Genomic DNA, 17,330 nt, shown 5'->3' with positions numbered 1-17,330 from the left:
GCATCTTGTCACGGAAGCGCATGACATACTCCACGATGGACACTCCTGGGGAGCTCAGCTCTTCTTCCCAGAATTCCCTTATCAACCCAAGGGGTCCTCGGACACGCCTGCCTTACAGGAGCTCAAAGGGGGAGAACCCCGTCGAGGCCTGTGGAACCTCTCTGTAAGCAAATAGCAGGTGTGGGAGGTACTGCTCCCAGTCACGTCCCTGGGTCTCAACCAGAATTTTTAACATCTGTTTGAGGGTCCCGTTGAATCGCTCACACAAACCATTGGTTTGGGGGTGATACGCGCTCGATACCAGTTGCTGCACCTGCATTTTCTTACATAGGGCCTCCATTAAGCGTGACATGAACTGGGTCTCCTGGTCAGTAAGCATCTCCCTGGGAAAGCCTACTCGCGAAAAGATGGCCAAGAGGGCGTCCGCCACCTTATCCGCCCTAATTGAGGACAGGGCTACTGCCTCCGGATACCGGGTAGCATAGTCTACCACGGTAAGGATGAAACGTTTTCCAGAGCTGCTGGGTATGGCCAGTGGTCCCACAATGTCCACAGCAATCCTCTAGAAAGGCTCCTCTTTCACTGGCTAAGAGATCAGGGGGGCTTTGGGAGCCGGCCCTGACTCTCCCACTCTTTGACATGTGGTACAGGAGCGACAGTAGTTCACCACATCCGTCCTCATTTTGGGCCAATAAAAGTGGTGAGACAGCCGGGCCTTGGTTTTGCTGACTCCCAAGTGTCCAGCGAGTGGAATTTCATGGGCGATCCGCAACAACTCATCCCTGAATTGGTAGGGGACGACCAGCTGCCTTTCCCTCAGCCACTCCTGTTGGGGTGTACAGGGAACTGTCTTCCGGTACAACCTTCCTTGGTCCCAGAATACCCTCTCCTTATCAGACTCCGAGGTGGGCTTCTCAGCGAGGCTCCTTAACGTCCCTAGGCTAGCATCTGAGTGCAGAGCTGCCTGAAACTCCTGGCTGGAGGAAGCCAGAAGTGAGGTTAAGGCCATGTCCTCCCTGGGACCCTCTGGGACCGGCTCTGGGTCCATACCTGATTCTGTTATTCCTCTGTCCGAGGAGGGTCCAGAAGGCAGGGTGTTACTTGCGTTCTGGGCACTCTGACTGCGGGTAACAGCGGCTATATAGGCTGTCTCCCCGGGGAATAACACCGTCCCATCAGCCTGTGCAGCTATGAGTACTACTTCCCCATCCTCCCCCATTACCTCAGGCACAGTGCTACGTATGGGGCAGCTACCATCAGCCAGGTCACCATCTGTTGTGACACTGGTCGCTGGCACAGCACTACCTGCTTCATGGTCCCTGTGCCTCTCCCCATTACCCTTAGCACTGACACTTGTTACTGCTAGGGGATCCTCAGCAATATCACCCCGCAGCGTGACATGGCTGAGTTCTCCCGTACCTTCCAATACAGCATCAACATCATCATCATCATCAGCAGCAGGTAAAGCATTGACATTCACAGTATCAACATTAACCTTACCAACCGTATCAGATTTAGGAAGGGGGTCAGGGGCATAATAAGCAAACATCCTCCCCAAATCAGTTCCCAACAAAACATTTGCAGGTAGATTTGCAGATACTCCCACTTCCTTCACCCCACTCCCCGCACCCCAATCAATAAAAACCCGGGCCATGGGCAAGGGGCATCGGACGCCCCCAATCCCGGTGACAGTCAGGGTCTTTCCCGGAATAAGCGCTTCAGCGGACACCAGTTCGGGTTGGATGAGGGTTCGTTCAGCCCCAGTGTCCTTGAAGCCTACAGTGACAGTGTCCCACACCCTGACAGACTGCAAGCTTTCACAGGCACTCCCAACCGGCCCACCCACCAAAAGAACTGATGCATTAGGCCCTGGGGCCATGAATGGGGGGTTCTTCCTCTGCTTCTCTGGGCAATTGGCACTGAGATGACCAATCTGGTTGCAGAAATAACACCTGCGGGCATCAGATGCAGGCCAGGCATTGGTAACGGGAAAAAGTCCTCCGGAAGGTCAGCTGGCAGGGGCAGGGATGGTGGTTGATGGCTTACCCCCTTTCCAGCTGATGAAGACCGGCTTTCGCACCTCCGGTCTCTGGTTGGCTTCGTAGGTGTCTGCGATCTGCGCTGCTTTATTGGCATCTGGTGGCTCCCGATCCATTATGAACTGCCGTACCTCAGTCGGACACAGATGCAGGAACTGGTCTTTCACCATCAGATCCTTTAGCTGCTCAAAGGTGGTCGCTGACAGTCCTTGGATCCACTGCTCAAATTTGGTTCAGAGCCCATGCACCACATCGCTGTAACTGTCGTGCGGTCAACGTTGGAGGTTCCGGAACTTTTTACGGTACACCTCAGGAATCAGTTGGAACCTCTAGATTAGGGCCTGCTTAATGGCATCATAGTTCCCATCGAGGCTCTGAGGAAGAGCCAGAAACACATCCAGAGCTTTGCCTCGCAGCCCTGCAGTTAAGTATCACGCCCACTGTTCTTCAGGCAGCTGGTACTGCCGGCAAGTCTTTTCAAAACCCCTCAGAAAGGTGTCGAGGTCGCCGTCCTTTTCCATCACAGGAAAATGCTCTGGAAGGGGCTTAAACAGGTTCACATTGTTGGTCTCACCGTTCTGTGAGGTGGATGCTGGGATCCCGAGTTGGGCCATCTGCAGTTCATGGGCCCTCTGAGCTTGGGCCTCCACTCACCACTCGGCAGCCTCTCGCTGGGCTCTCTTGGCCTCTCGCTGGGCTCTCTTGGCCTCTCGCTGGGCTTGGGCCTCTGCTCGCCGCTCGGCAGCCTCCTGGTGCTGCTGAATTACTTTCAGCCGTCCTTCATGATCCTCTGCAGGCAGTTGCTGTAGAGTCATCTGCAGATAGGGGTCCATGCTGCCCTGGTCGTTGACGCGGCGTGTGTCTACAGGTTGGACCCCTGCAGCGGTACTGTCCATATCTCGGCTGACCCCTGGCCCTGCTGAGGTCTGGAGAAGGGCTTGCTCGATCTCCAGTTGCGCCAGTGCAGCAGCCATTTGTTCTTTGTTTTTGCTGAGGGGGTCAATGTCTTTGGTTATACATATTCCAATTAGAGTGTCCTTTTTCTGCTGGCTGTACCAGGACTTCCCAACTACGACCATGATCACCAAAATAAAAATAGAAAAGAAAAAACGAAGAAGGGTAGGGGTAACTGCTACACATAGTGTATTGTCTCAGATCTAATAAACACTGAGTTCGATCTTCAAAACTTTTGTGCAGGGTCCAGGTAAGAACCGTGCAAGTTTTTAGTGAGAGGAATGATTGCTTAAACCAGATCACTAATGTCCTATGATCCCACCACTACCACCAATTTGTCAGGAAAACACACTTGGTCATACCTTGCAGCTCTCTGGCACCCCCTTATCCTGCTGGTCAAACACGGTATTGACCGAGGATATGCACGGGTGCAGCTGCTCTAATTTATGTCGACTATTGTGGCACGTGATGTGACAGGACGTATATATACCACCAATTCCTTCCAGAAACGTATACATACCTCCGACCAGCCACCCTCAAACCACAATATCGCATAAATACTGGTATACTGCCACCACCGATCGCTTAACAGGTGGATCGGGTACCCATTAGGTAACGTGAATTAGCGGGTGAGGAACGTGTTTGCTCGACATAAGACAAGAAGAACAAAGCTGGTAACTAATAATGATTTACTCCCGAAAGTGGGCAGTGTTTACAAAAGATATACAAGATATTATAAAAGAGACAATGTACATATATGCATAAAACAGTTATTAAAATAAAAGGGATAAAGAATAGCAAAACCTGCGCCACGTGGTGATGGTCTCAGATTCTGTGGGGGGGGGACGGCTCCCCGGAAATTAGATGTGATTCTTCCATGCAGCGAGGAGTGCATGCGTCTGATGTCCCTGGGCAAGAATGACTTAAAAAATGGTCGTTCTGATTTTTAGTAAGGGGCCAAAGCCCTAGGAGATACCCATGGTGTTTACCTCACATGGGGGCTCGGTTTTGTGAACCCACCCAGCTGCATAAGACATAGAAATCCTTCAGATTTCATATCTTGGTGTGGGGGGGTCCCACATCCAAGATGGAGACATCATGTTTGCCGTCACCAATATTCATGAAGATGGATATTAAATATGATATCTCTATGACGCTCAGAAGCTCAGAACCCATTTTCCGGGCTTCCGGTGGTTTCTCAGTTATGCAAGATATACTATTATAATTGGAAAAAGGTGAGCAATCCAAAAATGTGGTCCCTGTGTTTGTGACCGTCATGTACATTATTAAAATTGACATTAAACGTTTGTACAGATAGACAATAGAATTTTGGAGGGAATTTCCAGTGTACCAGAAGGCTTGCTCTGGGCTGAGGCTGTATAGTGCTCATAAAAATTCCTGTTAGGGATGGGGGAGCAGAGAAGTTCTATGTAGCACTCTTACAAATGAGCAGGGGGTGGAGATTTTAAGACATCTCTCCTTTTTAAAACTAGGACAAAAATACATTTTGTCTGACAGAAGTGTGCCCAGTTCTGTTGGGACTATATGTAACTGTAGACCGCGTGCCCAGCACTGTTGCTACGATATTCACTGTAGAAAGTGTGGCCTGTACTATTGGCACTATATGTCACTGTTGAAAGTGTGCCCAGTTCTTTTGGCACTATAGAAAGTATGCCCATTCCTGTTGGCACTATATGTCACTGTTGAAAGTGTGCCCAGTACTGTTAGCATTATAGAAAGTATGCCCAGTACTGTTGGCACTATATGTCACTGTAGAAAGGGTGCCCAGTACTGTTGGCACTATAGAAAGTGTGCCCAGTACGGTTGGCAATATATGTCACTGTAGAAGGTGTGCCCAGTAATGTTGGCACTATATGTCACTGCAGAAAGTGTGCCCAATACTGTTGACAGTATATTTTACTGTTGAGAGTGTTCCCAGTACTGTTAGCATTATAGAAAGTGTGCCCAGTACTGTTGGCACTATATGTCACTGTAGAAAGTATGCCAAGTTCTGTTGCCACTATGTCACTGTAGAGAGTGTGCCCAGTTCTGTTGGCACTATAAATCACTGTAGACTGTGTGCCCAGTACTGTTGCTACTATATGTCACTGTAGAAAGTGTGCCCAGTACTGTTGGCACTATATGTCACTGTAGAAAGTGTGCCCAGTACTGTTGTCCCCATATGTTTCTCTTGATAGTATGCCCAGTACTGTTGGCACTATGGAAAGTGTGCCCAGTACAATTAGAACTAAATGTCACTATACAAAGGGTGCCCAGTACTCTTGGCACTATATTTCACTGTTGAATGTGTGCCCAGTACTATTGGCTCTATAGAAAGTGTGCCCATTACTGTTGACACAGTATGTCACTGTAGAAAGTGTGCCCAGTACTATTCGCACTATATCGCACTGTAGAAAGTGTGCCCAGTTCTCTTGACACTATATGTCACTGTAGGTAGTGTGCCCAGTTGTTGGCACTATATGTCACTGACAGTGACTCACTGTAGAAAGTGTGCCCAGTTCTGTTGGCACTATATGTCACTGTAGAAAGTATGCCCAGTACTGTTGGCATTAAAGAAAGTGTGCCCAGTACTGTTGGCACTATATGTCACTGTTGAAAGTGTGCCAGTACTGTTGGCACTATAGAAATTGCGCCCAGTACTTTTGGCAATATATGTCACTGTAGAAAGTGTGCCCAGTACTGTTGGCACTATATGTCACTATAGAAAGTGTGCCCACTAATGTTGGCACTATAGAAAGTATGTCCAGTACTGTTGGCACTATATGTCACCGTAAAAAGTGTGCCCAGTACTGTTGGCTGTATATGTCACTGTTTAAAGTGTGACCAGTTCTGTTGGCACTATATGTCACTGCAGACAGTGTGCCCAGTACTGTTGCTAATATATTTCACTATAGAAAGTGTGCACAGAACTGTTAGCACTATATGTCACTGTAGAAAGTTTGCCCAGTACTGTTGGCACTATACGTCACTGAAGAAAGTGTGCCTAGTACTGTTGGCAGTACATGTCACTGTTCAAAGTGTGCTCAGTACTCTTGGCACTATAGAAAGTGTGCCCAGTACTTTTGACACAATATGTCACTGTAGAAAGAGTGCCCAGTACTGTTGGCACTATATGTCAATGTAGAACGTGTGCCCAGTTCTGTTTGCACTATATGTCACTGTAGAAAGTGTGCACACTTGTTGGCGCTGTATGTCACTGTAGAAAGTGTGCCCACAACTATTGGCACTATATGTCACTGTAGAAAGTGTGCCCTGTACTGTTGGCACTATATGTCACTGTTGAAAGTGTGACCAGTTCTGTTGGCACTGTAGAAAGTGTGCGCAGTACTTGGGCACTCAGTGTCACTGTTGAAAGTGTGCTAAGTTCTGTTGGCACTATAGAAAATGTGCCCAGTACTGTTGGCACGATATGTCACTGTAAACAGTGTGCCCAGTTGTTGGCATTATATGTCACTGTAGAAAGTGTGCCCAGTACTGTTAGTACTATATGACTCTTTAGAAAGTGTGCCCAGTACTTTTGGCACTATGTCACTGTAGAAAGTGTGCCCAGTTCTGTTGCCGCTGTATGTCACTGTAGACAGTGTGTCCAGTACTCCTACTACTATATTTCACTGTAGAAAGTGAGCCCTGTACTGTTGGCACTATATGTCACTGTAGAAAGTGTGCCCAGTACTGTTGTCACTATATGTCACTGTTGAAAGTGTGTCTAGTACTGTTGGCACTACAGAAAGTGTGCCCAGTACTGTTGACACGATATGTCACTGTAGAAAGTGTGCCCAGTTCTGTTTGCACTATATGTCACTGTAGAAAGTGTGCGCAGTTGTTGGCACTATATGTCACTGTAGAAAGTATGTCCAGTACTATTGGCAGTATATATCACTGTAGAAAGTGTGTCCAGTAGTGTTGGCGCTATATGTCACTGTTGAAAGTGTGCCCAGTACTGTTCGCACTATACGTCTCTGTAGAAAGTGTGCCCAGTACTGTTGGCAATATAGAAAGTGTGCCCAGTACTTTTGGCACTATATGTCACTGTAGAAAATGTGTCCAGTACTGTTGGCACTATATGTCACTGTAGAAAGTGTGCTCTGATCTGTTGGCACTATATGTCACTGTAGACAGTGTGCCCAGTACTGTGGGCACTATATGTCACTGTTGAAAGTGTGCCCAATTCTATTGGCACTATATGTCACTGTAGAAAGTGTGCCCAGTTCTGTTGGCACTATCTCACTACAGATAGTGTGCCCAGTTCTGTTCGAACTATATTTCACTGTAGACAGGGTGCCCAGTACTATTGCTGCTATATATCACTTTAGTAAGTGTGCCCAGTACTGTTGACTCTATATGTCTCTGTAAAAAGTGTGCCCACTACTGTTGGCACTATAGAAAGTGTGTCCAGTAATGTTGGCACTTTATGTCACCGTAAAAAGTGTGCCCAGTACTGTTGGCACTATATGTCACTGTTGAAAGTGTGACCAGTTCTGTTGGCACTATATGTCACTGCAGACAGTGTGCCCAATACTTTTAATACTATATTTCACTGTAGAAAATGTGCACAGAACTGTTGGCACTATATGTCACTGTATAAAGTTTGCCCAGTACTGTTGGAACTATACGTCGCTGAAAAAAGTGTGCCCAGTACTTTTGGCGCTATATGTCACTGTTCAAAGTGTGCTCAGTACTGGTGGCACTATAGAAAGTGTGCCCAGTACTGTTGGCACTATATGTCACTGTTGAACGTGTGCCCAGTTCTGTTTGCACTATATGTCACTGTAGAAAGTGTGCACAGTTGTTGGCGCTGTATGTCACTGTAGAAAGTGTGCCCACTACTATTGGCACTATATGTCACTGTAGAAAGTGTGCCCAGTACTGTTGCCACTATATGTCACTGTTGAAAGTGTGACCAGTTCTGTTGGCACTGTAGAAAGTATGCCCTGTACTTTGGCACTCAATGTCACTGTTGAAAGTGTGATAAGTTCTGTTGGTACTATAGAAAATGAGCCCAGTACTGTTGGCACGATATGTCACTGTAAACAGTGTGCCCAATTGTTGGCACTGTATGTCACTGTAGAAAGTGTGCCCAGTACTGTTGGTACTATATGACACTTTAGAAAGTGTGCCCAGTACTGTTGGCATTATGTCACTGTAGAAAGTGTGCCCAGTTCTGCTGCCACTGTATGTCACTGTAGACAGTGTGTCCAGTACTCATACTACTATATTTCACTGTAGAAAGTGAGCCCAGTACTGTTGGAACTATATGTCACTGTAGAAAGTGTGCCCAGTACTTTTGGCACTATATGTCACTGTGGAAAGTGTGCCCAGTACTTTTGTCACTATATGTCACTGTTGAAAGTGTGTCCAGTACTGTTGGCACTATAGAAAGTGTGCCCAGTACTGTTGACACAATATGTCACTGTAGAAAGTGTGCCCAGTTCTGTTTGCACTATATGTCACTGTAGAAAGTGTGCGCAGTTGTTGGCACTATATGTCACTGTAGAATGTATGCCCAGTACTATTGGCAGTATATATCACTGTAGAAAGTGTGCCCAGTACTGTTGGCACTATATGTCACTGTTGAAAGTGTGCCCAATTCTGTTGGCATTATATGTCACTGTAGACAGTGTGCCCAGTACTGTTGGCACTATATGTCACTGTTCAAAGTGTGCCCAATTCTGTTGCCACTATATGTCACTGTAGAAAGTGTGCCTAGTTCTGTTGGCACTATCTCACGACAGATAGTGTGCCCAGTTCTGTTGGAACTATATTTCACTGTAGACAGTGTGCCCAGTACTGTTGCTACTATATATCACTTTAGAAAGTGTGCCCAGTACTGTTGGCACTATATGTCACTGTAGAAAGTGTGCCCACTACTGTTGGCACTATAGAAAGTGTGTCCAGTACTGTTGGCACTATATGTCACTGTAAAAAGTGTGCCCAGTACTGTTGGCACTATATGTCACTGTTGAAAGTGTGACCAGTTCTGTTGGCACTATATGTCACTGCAGACCGTGTGCCAGTACTTTTGCTACTATATTTCTCTGTAGAAAATGTGCACAGAACTGTTGGCACTATATGTCACTGTAGAAAGTTTGCCCAGTACTGTTGGCACTATACGTCACTGAAGAAAGTGTGCTCAGTACTGTTGGCACTATATGTCACTGTTCAAAGTGTGCTCAGTACTGTTGGCACTATAGAAAGTGTGCCCAGTACTGTTGGCACTATATGTCACTGTAGCACGTGTGCCCAGTTCTGTTTGCACTATATGTCACTGTAGAAAGTGTGCACAGTTGTTGGCGCTGTATGTCACTGTAGAAAGTGTGCCCACTACTATTGGCACTATATGTCACTGTAGAAAGTGTGCCCAGTACTGTTGCCACTATATGTCACTGTTGAAAATGTGACCAGTTCTGTTGGCACTGTAGAAAGTATGCCCAGTACTTTGGCACTCAATGTCACTGTTGAAAGTGTGATAAGTTCTGTTGGTACTATAGAAAATGAGCCCAGTACTGTTGGCACGATATGTCACTGTAAACAGTGTGCCCAGTTGTTTGCACTGTATGTCACTGTAGAAAGTGTGCCCAGTACTGTTGGTACTATATGACACTTTAGAAAGTGTGCCCAGTACTGTTGGCATTATGTCACTGTAGAAAGTGTGCCCAGTTCTGTTGCCGCTGTATGTCACTGTAGACAGTGTGTCCAGTACTCATACTACTATATTTCACTGTAGAAAGTGAGCCCAGTACTGTTGGAACTATATGTCACTGTAGAAAGTGTGCCCAGTACTTTTGGCACTATATGTCACTGTGGAAAGTGTGCCCAGTACTTTTGTCACTATATGTCACTGTTGAAAGTGTGTCCAGTACTGTTGGCACTATAGAAAGTGTGCCCAGTACTGTTGACACAATATGTCACTGTAGAAAGTGTGCCCAGTTCTGTTTGCACTATATGTCACTGTAGAAAGTGTGCGCAGTTGTTGGCACTATATGTCACTGTAGAATGTATGCCCAGTACTATTGGCAGTATATATCACTGTAGAAAGTGTGCCCAGTACTGTTGGCACTATATGTCACTGTTGAAAGTGTGCCCAATTCTGTTGGCATTATATGTCACTGTAGACAGTGTGCCCAGTACTGTTGGCACTACATGTCATTGTTAAAAGTGTGCCCAGTACTGTTGGCACTATAGAAAGTGTTACCAGTACCACTGGCACTATATGTCACTCTAGAAAGTGTACCCAGTTCGGTTGGCAATATATGTCACTGTAGAACGTGTGCCCAGTACAGTTGGCACTATATGTCACTGTAGAAAGTGTGCCCAGTACTGTTGGCACTTTAGAAAATGTGCCCAGCACTGTTGGCACAGTAAGTCACGGTAGAAAGTGTGCCCAGTACTGTTGGCACTACATGTCACTGTTGAAAGTGTGCCCAGTACTGTTGGCACCTTATGTCACTGTTGAAAGTGTGTCCAGTACTGTTGCCAATATATGTCACTGTAGAAAGTGTGCCCTGTTCTGTTGGCACTATATGTCACTGTAGAAAGTATACCTAGTTCTGTTGGCACTATATGTCACTGTAAAAATTGTGCCCAATACTGTTGGCACTATGTCATTGTAGTAAGTGTGCCCAGTTCTGTTGGCACTATATGTCACTGTAGACCGTGTGCCCAGGACTGTTGCCAATATATTTCACTGTAGAAAGTGTGCTCAGTTCCGTTGCCACTATATCTCACTGTAGACAGTATGCCCAGTACTGCTGTTGCTACGATATTTCACTGTAGAAAGTGTGCCCAGTACTGTTGGCACTGTATGTCACTGTTGAATGTGTGCCCAGTACTCTTGGCTCTATAGAAAGTGTGCCCAGGACTGTTAGCACTATATGTCACTGTTGAAAGTGTGCCCAGTACTGTTGGCACTATAGAAAATGTGAACAGTACTGTTAGCACTTTATGTCACTGTAGAAAGTGTGCTCAGTCCTGTTGCTACTATATTTCACTGTAGAAAGTGTGTGTCACTGTAGAAAGTGTGCTCAGTCCTGTTGCTGCTATATTTCACTTTATAAAGTGTGCCCAGTACTGTTGGCACTGTTTGTCACTGTAGAAAGTGTGCCCAGTACTGTTGGCACTATATGTCACTGTTGAAAGTGTGCCCATTACTTTTAGCATTATAGAAAGTGTGCTCAGTACTGTTGGCACTATGTGGCACTGTAGAAAGTGTGCCTGTTCTGTTGGCACTAAATGTCACTGTAGAAAGTGTGCCCAGTACTGTTGGCACTACTTGTCATTGTTAAAAGTGTGCCCAGTACTGTTGGCACTATAGAAAGTGTGACCAGTACTACTGGCACTATATGTCACTCTAGAAAGTGTGCCCAGTTCGGTTGCCAATATATGTCACTGTAGAACGTGTGCCCAGTACAGTTGGCACTATATGTCACTGTAGAAAGTGTGCCCAGTACTGTTGGCACTTTAGAAAATGTGCCCAGTACTGTTGGCACTGTAAGTCACGGTAGAAAGTGTGCCCAGTACTATTGGCACTATATGTCACTGTTGAAAGTGTGCCCAGTACTGTTGGCACCTTATGTCACTGTTGAAAGTGTGTCCAGTACTGTTGGCAATATATGTCACTGTAGAAAGTGTGCCCAGTTCTGTTGGCACTATATGTCACTGTAGAAAGTATACCTAGTTCTGTTGGCACTATATGTCACTGTAAAAATTGTGCCCAATACTGTTGGCACTATGTCATTGTAGGAAGTGTGCCCAGTTCTGTTGGCACTATATGTCACTGTAGACAGTGTGCCCAGGACTGTTGCCAATATATTTCACTGTAGAAAGTGTGCTCAGTTCCGTTGCCACTATATCTCACTGTAGACAGTATGCCCAGTACTGTTGCTACGATATTTCACTGTAGAAAGTGTGCCCAGTACTGTTGGCACTGTATGTCACTGTTGAAAGTGTGCCCAGTACTCTTGGCTCTATAGAAAGTGTGCCCAGGACTGTTAGCACTATATGTCACTGTTGAAAGAGTGCCCAGTACTGTTGGCACTATAGAAAATGTGAACAGTACTGTTAGCACTTTATGTCACTGTAGAAAGTGTGCTCAGTCCTGTTGCTACTATATTTCACTGTAGAAAGTGTGTGTCACTGTAGAAAGTGTGCTCAGTCCTGTTGCTGCTATATTTCACTTTAGAAAGTGTGCCCAGTACTGTTGGCACTGTTTGTCACTGTAGAAAGTGTGCCCAGTACTGTTGGCACTATATGTCACTGTATAAAGTGTGCCCAGTACTGTTGGCACTATATGTCACTGTTGAAAGTGTGCCCATTACTTTTAGCATTATAGAAAGTGTGCCCAGTACTGTTGGCACTATGTGGCACTGTAGAAAGTGTGCCTGTTCTGTTGGCACTATATGTCACTGTAGAAAGTGTGCCCAGTACTGTTGGCACTATATATCACTGTTGAAAGTGTGCCCAGTACTGTTGGCACTATAGAAAGTGTGACCAGTACTGTTGGCACTATATGTCACTGTAGAAAGTGTGCTCAGTAGTGTTGGCACTGTATGTCACTGTTGAAAGTGTGCCCATTACTTTTAGCATCAGAGAAAGTGTGCCCAGTCGTCTTGACACTATATGTCACTGTAAGAAGTGTGCCCAGTTGTTGGCACGATATGTCACTGACAGTGACTCACTGTAGAAAGTGTGCCCAGTTCTGTTGGCACTATATGTCACTGTAGAAAGTGTGCCCAGTTGTTGGCACTATAAGTCACTGTAGAAAATGTGCCCAGTACTGTTGGCACTATATGTCATTGTTGAAAGTGTGCCCAGTTCTGTTGGCACTAAAGAAAGTGTGCCCAGTACTGTTGGCACTATTTAAATTATGCCCAGTACTTTTGGCAATATATGTCACTGTAGAAAGTGTGCCCAGTACTGTTGGCACTATTGAAAGTGTGTCCAGTACTGTTTGCACTATATGTCACTGTAAAAAGTGTGCCAAGTACTGTCGGCACTATATGTCACTGTTAAAAGTTTGACCAGTTCTGTTGGCACTGTATGTCACTGCAGACAGTGTGCCAAGTACTGCTGCTGCTATATTTCACTGTAGAAAGTGTGCACAGAACTGTTGGCACTATATGTCACTGCAGAAAGTTTGCCCAGTACTGTTGGCACTATATGTCACTGAAGAAAGTGTGCCCAGTACAGTTGGCACTATATGTCACTGTAGAAAGTTTGCCCAGTACTGTTGGCACTATACGTCACTGAAGAAAGTGTGTCCAGTACTGTTGGCACTACATGTCACTGGTGAAAGTGTGCCCACTACTGTTGGCACTGCAGAAAGTGTGCCCAATACTGTTGACACTATATGTCACTGTAAAAAGTGTGCCCAGTTCTGTTGGCACTATAGAAAGTGTGCCCAGTACTGTTGGCACTACATGTCACTGTTGAAAGTGTGCCCAGTACTGTTGGCACTATAGAAAATGTGACCAGTACTGTTGGCACTATATGTCGCTGTAGAAAGTGTGCCCAGTACTGTTCGCACTATATGTCACTGTTGAAAGTGTGCCCAGTACTTTTAGCATTGAAGATAGTGTGCCCAGTACTGTTGGCACTATATGTCACTGTTGAAAGTGTGCCCAGTACTGTTGGTACTGAAGAAAGTGTGCCGAGTCCGGTTTGCAATATATGTCACTGTAGAAAGTGTGCCCAGTACTGTTGGCACTATATGTCACTGTAGAAAGTGTGCCCAGTACAGTTGGCACTATTTGTCACTGTTGAAAGTGTGCCCAGTACTTTTAGCATTGTAGAAAGTGTGCCCAGTAATGTAGGCACTATATGTTACTGTTGAAAGTGTGCCCAGTACTGTTGGCACTGTAGAAAGTGTGCCCAGTACAGTTGGAAATATATGTCAATGTAGAAAGTGTGCCCAGTACAGTTGGCACTATATTTCACTGTTGAAAGTGTGCCCAGTACTGTTTGCACTATAGAAAGTGTGCTCAGTACTGTTGGCAGTATATGTTACTGTTGAAAGTGTGCCCAGTACTTTTGGCACTATAGAAAGTGTGACCAGTACTGTTGGCACTATATGTCAGTGTATAAAGTGTGCTCAGTAGTGTTGGCACTGTATGTCACTGTTGAAAGTGTGCCCATTACTTTTAGCATCATAGAAAGTGTGCCCAGTTCTCTTGACACTATATGTCACTGTAAGAAGTGTGCCCAGTTGTTGGCACTATATGTCACTGACAGTGACTCACTGTAGAAAGTGTGCCCAGTTCTGTTGGTTCTATATGTCACTGTAGAAAGTGTGCCCAGTTGTTGGCACTATAAGTCACTGTAGAAAGTGTGCCCAGTACTGTTGGCACTATATGTCATTGTTGAAAGTGTGCCCAGTTCGGCTGGCACTAAAGAAAGTGTGCCCAGTACTGTTGGCACTATATAAATTGTGCCCAGTACTTTTGGCAGTAGATTTCACTGTAGAAAGTGTGCCCAGTACTGTTGGCACTATATGTCACTATAGAAAGTGTGCCCACTACTGTTGGCACTATTGAAAGTGTGCCCAGTACTGTTGCTACTATATTTCAATGTAGAAAGTATGCACAGAACTGTTGGCACTACATGTCACTGTAGAAAGTTTGCCCAGTACTGTTGGCACTATACGTCACTGAAGAAAGTGTGCACAGTACTGTTGGCACTATATGTCACTGTAGAAAGTTTGCCCAGTACTGTTGGCACTATACGTCACTGAAGAAAGTGTGTCCAGTACTATTGGCACTATATGTCACTGGTGAAAGTGTGCCCACTACTGTTGGAACTGTAGAAAGTGTGCCCAGTACTGTTGGCACCATATGTCACTGTAAAAAGTGTGCCCAGTTCTGTTGGCACTATAGAAAGCGTGCCCAGTACTGTTGGCACTATATGTTACTGTTGAAAGTGTGCCCAGTACTGTTGGCACTATAGAAAATGTGACCAGTACTGTTGGCACTATATGTCACTGTAGAAAGTGTGCCAAGTACTGTTGGCACTATATGTCACTGTAGAAAGTGTGCCCAGTACTTTGGGCACTGTAGAAAGAATGCCCAGTGATTTGGCACTTAATGTCACTGTTGAAAGTGTGATAAGTTCTGTTGGCACTATAGAAAATGTGCCCAGTACTGTTGGCACTATATGTCACTGTAGAAAGTGTGCCCTGTACTGTTGGTACTATATGACACTTTAGAAAGTGTGCCCAGTACTGTGGGCACTATGTCACTGTAGAAAGTGTAACCATTTCTGTTGCCGCTGTATGTCACTGTAGACAGTGTGTCCAGTACTCCTACTACTATATTTCACTGTAGAAAGTGAGCTCAGTACCGTTGGCACTATATGTCACTGTAGAAAGTGTGCTTAGTACTGTTGGCACTATATGTCACTGTGGAAAGTGTGCCCAGTACTTTTGTCACTATATGTCACTGTTGAAAGTGTGTCCAGTACTGTTGACACTATAGAACGTATGCCCAGTACTGTTGACACAATATGTCACTCTAGAAAGTGTGCCCAGTTCTGTTTGCACTATATGTCACTGTAGAAAGTGTGCGCAGTTGCTGGCACTATATGTCACTGTAGAAAGTGTGCCCAGTACTATTGGCAGTATATATCACTGTAGAAAGTGTGCCCAGTAATGTTGGCACTATATGTCACTGTTGAAAGTGTGCCCAGTACTGTTGGCACTATACGAATCTGTAGAAAGTGTGCCCAGTTCTGTTGGCACTATAGAAAGTGTGCCCAGTACTGTTGGCACTATATGTCACTGTAGAAAATGTGCCCAGTACTGTTGGCACTATATGTCACTGTAGAAAGTGTGCTCTGTTCTGTTGGCACTATATGTCACTGTAGACAGTGTGCCCAGTACTGTTGGCATTATATGTCACTGTTGAAAGTGTGCCCAATTCTGTTGGTAATATATGTCACTGTAGAAAGTGTGCCCAGTTCTGTTGGCACTATCTCACTACAGATAGTGTGCCCAGTTCTGTTGGAACTATATTTCACTGTAGACAGTGTGCCAAGTACTGTTGCTACTATATATCACTTTAGAAAGTGTGCCCAGTACTGTTGGCACTATATGTCACTGTTGAAAGTGTGCCCAGTACTGTTGGCACTATAGAAGGTGTGCCCAGTACTCTTGGCACTATATGTCACTTGTAAAAGTGTGCCCAGAACTGTTGGCACTGTAGAAAGTGTGCCCAATACTATTGGCATTTTATGTCACTGTAAAAAGTGTGCCCAGTACTGTTGGCTCTATAGAAAGTGTGCCCAGTATTGTTGGCACTATATGTCACTGTTGAAAGTGTGCCTAGTACTGTTGGCACTATAGAAAGTGTGACGAGTACTGTTGGCACTCTATGTCACTGTGGAAAGTACTTTTGGCACTATATTTTACTGTTCAAAGTGTGCCCAGTACTATTGGCACTGTAGAATATGTGCCCAGTACGGTTGGCAATATATGTCACTGTAGAAAGTGTGCCCAGTACTGTTGGCACTATATGTCACTGTAGAAAGTGTGCCCAGTACGGTTGGCACTATATGTCACTGTAGAAAGTTTGCCCAGTACAGTTGGCACTATATGTCAGTGTTGAAAGTGTGCTTAGTAGTGTTGAGCGAGCACTAAAATGCTCGGGTGCTCGAAGCTCTGGCCGAGCTCGCTGTGATACTCGGGTGCTCGACCTGAGCAACGAGCCCAATGTTAGCCTATGGGAGACCTGAGCATTTTTGCGGCAGCACCCGCGGCAGTTTTTTAAAAGCCTAATAAGTGCCCAAAACGATAGTGACAGTGCTCAAATGACATGGGGACAGCATGGGTATCGCCCCAGGAAGCATTTCTGACCCCCAGGTCACTGCTGTCAACAACGTGGTCAGAGGTATTAAACCACTTTTAAGGGCTCACAATAAAACGTTCAAAAACTAAACTGAAACTGCTTTCCTGTGAAATATGTTAAGGAAGTTCCTTTCCAGGGTAAAGACTTGTGTATAAGGTAAAATAAATAACCCTCCCAAAAAATACTCCTCCACACGTTGGGCTATGTTCTCAAGTATAATATACACAATTCATGGAAAAAAGGTAGTGTATATTCTAAATTAATATCCCATTTATAACCATTCTAAACACTACCATTAATGGACTAAATAAACCCCATCGTCAAATAGGCACGAAAAACACATTGAAAACAAAAGACGATAGAAGGGACCACTGAATTTGAGAATTTATATCAAAGTTTATTGTCAATAATTAGGCACACAATAGGGGTAAGTGCAAGTACAAAAGGAAAGACTAAACAAGTTTTAAAAACAGCCCACTCCACA

Source organism: Phyllobates terribilis, unplaced genomic scaffold (genome assembly GCF_046119375.1).
Source record: "Phyllobates terribilis strain yellow unplaced genomic scaffold, ASM4611937v1 Scaffold_1__5_contigs__length_1240528914, whole genome shotgun sequence".
Taxonomy (NCBI): domain Eukaryota; kingdom Metazoa; phylum Chordata; class Amphibia; order Anura; family Dendrobatidae; genus Phyllobates; species Phyllobates terribilis.
This window is presented reverse-complemented; position numbering follows the sequence as displayed.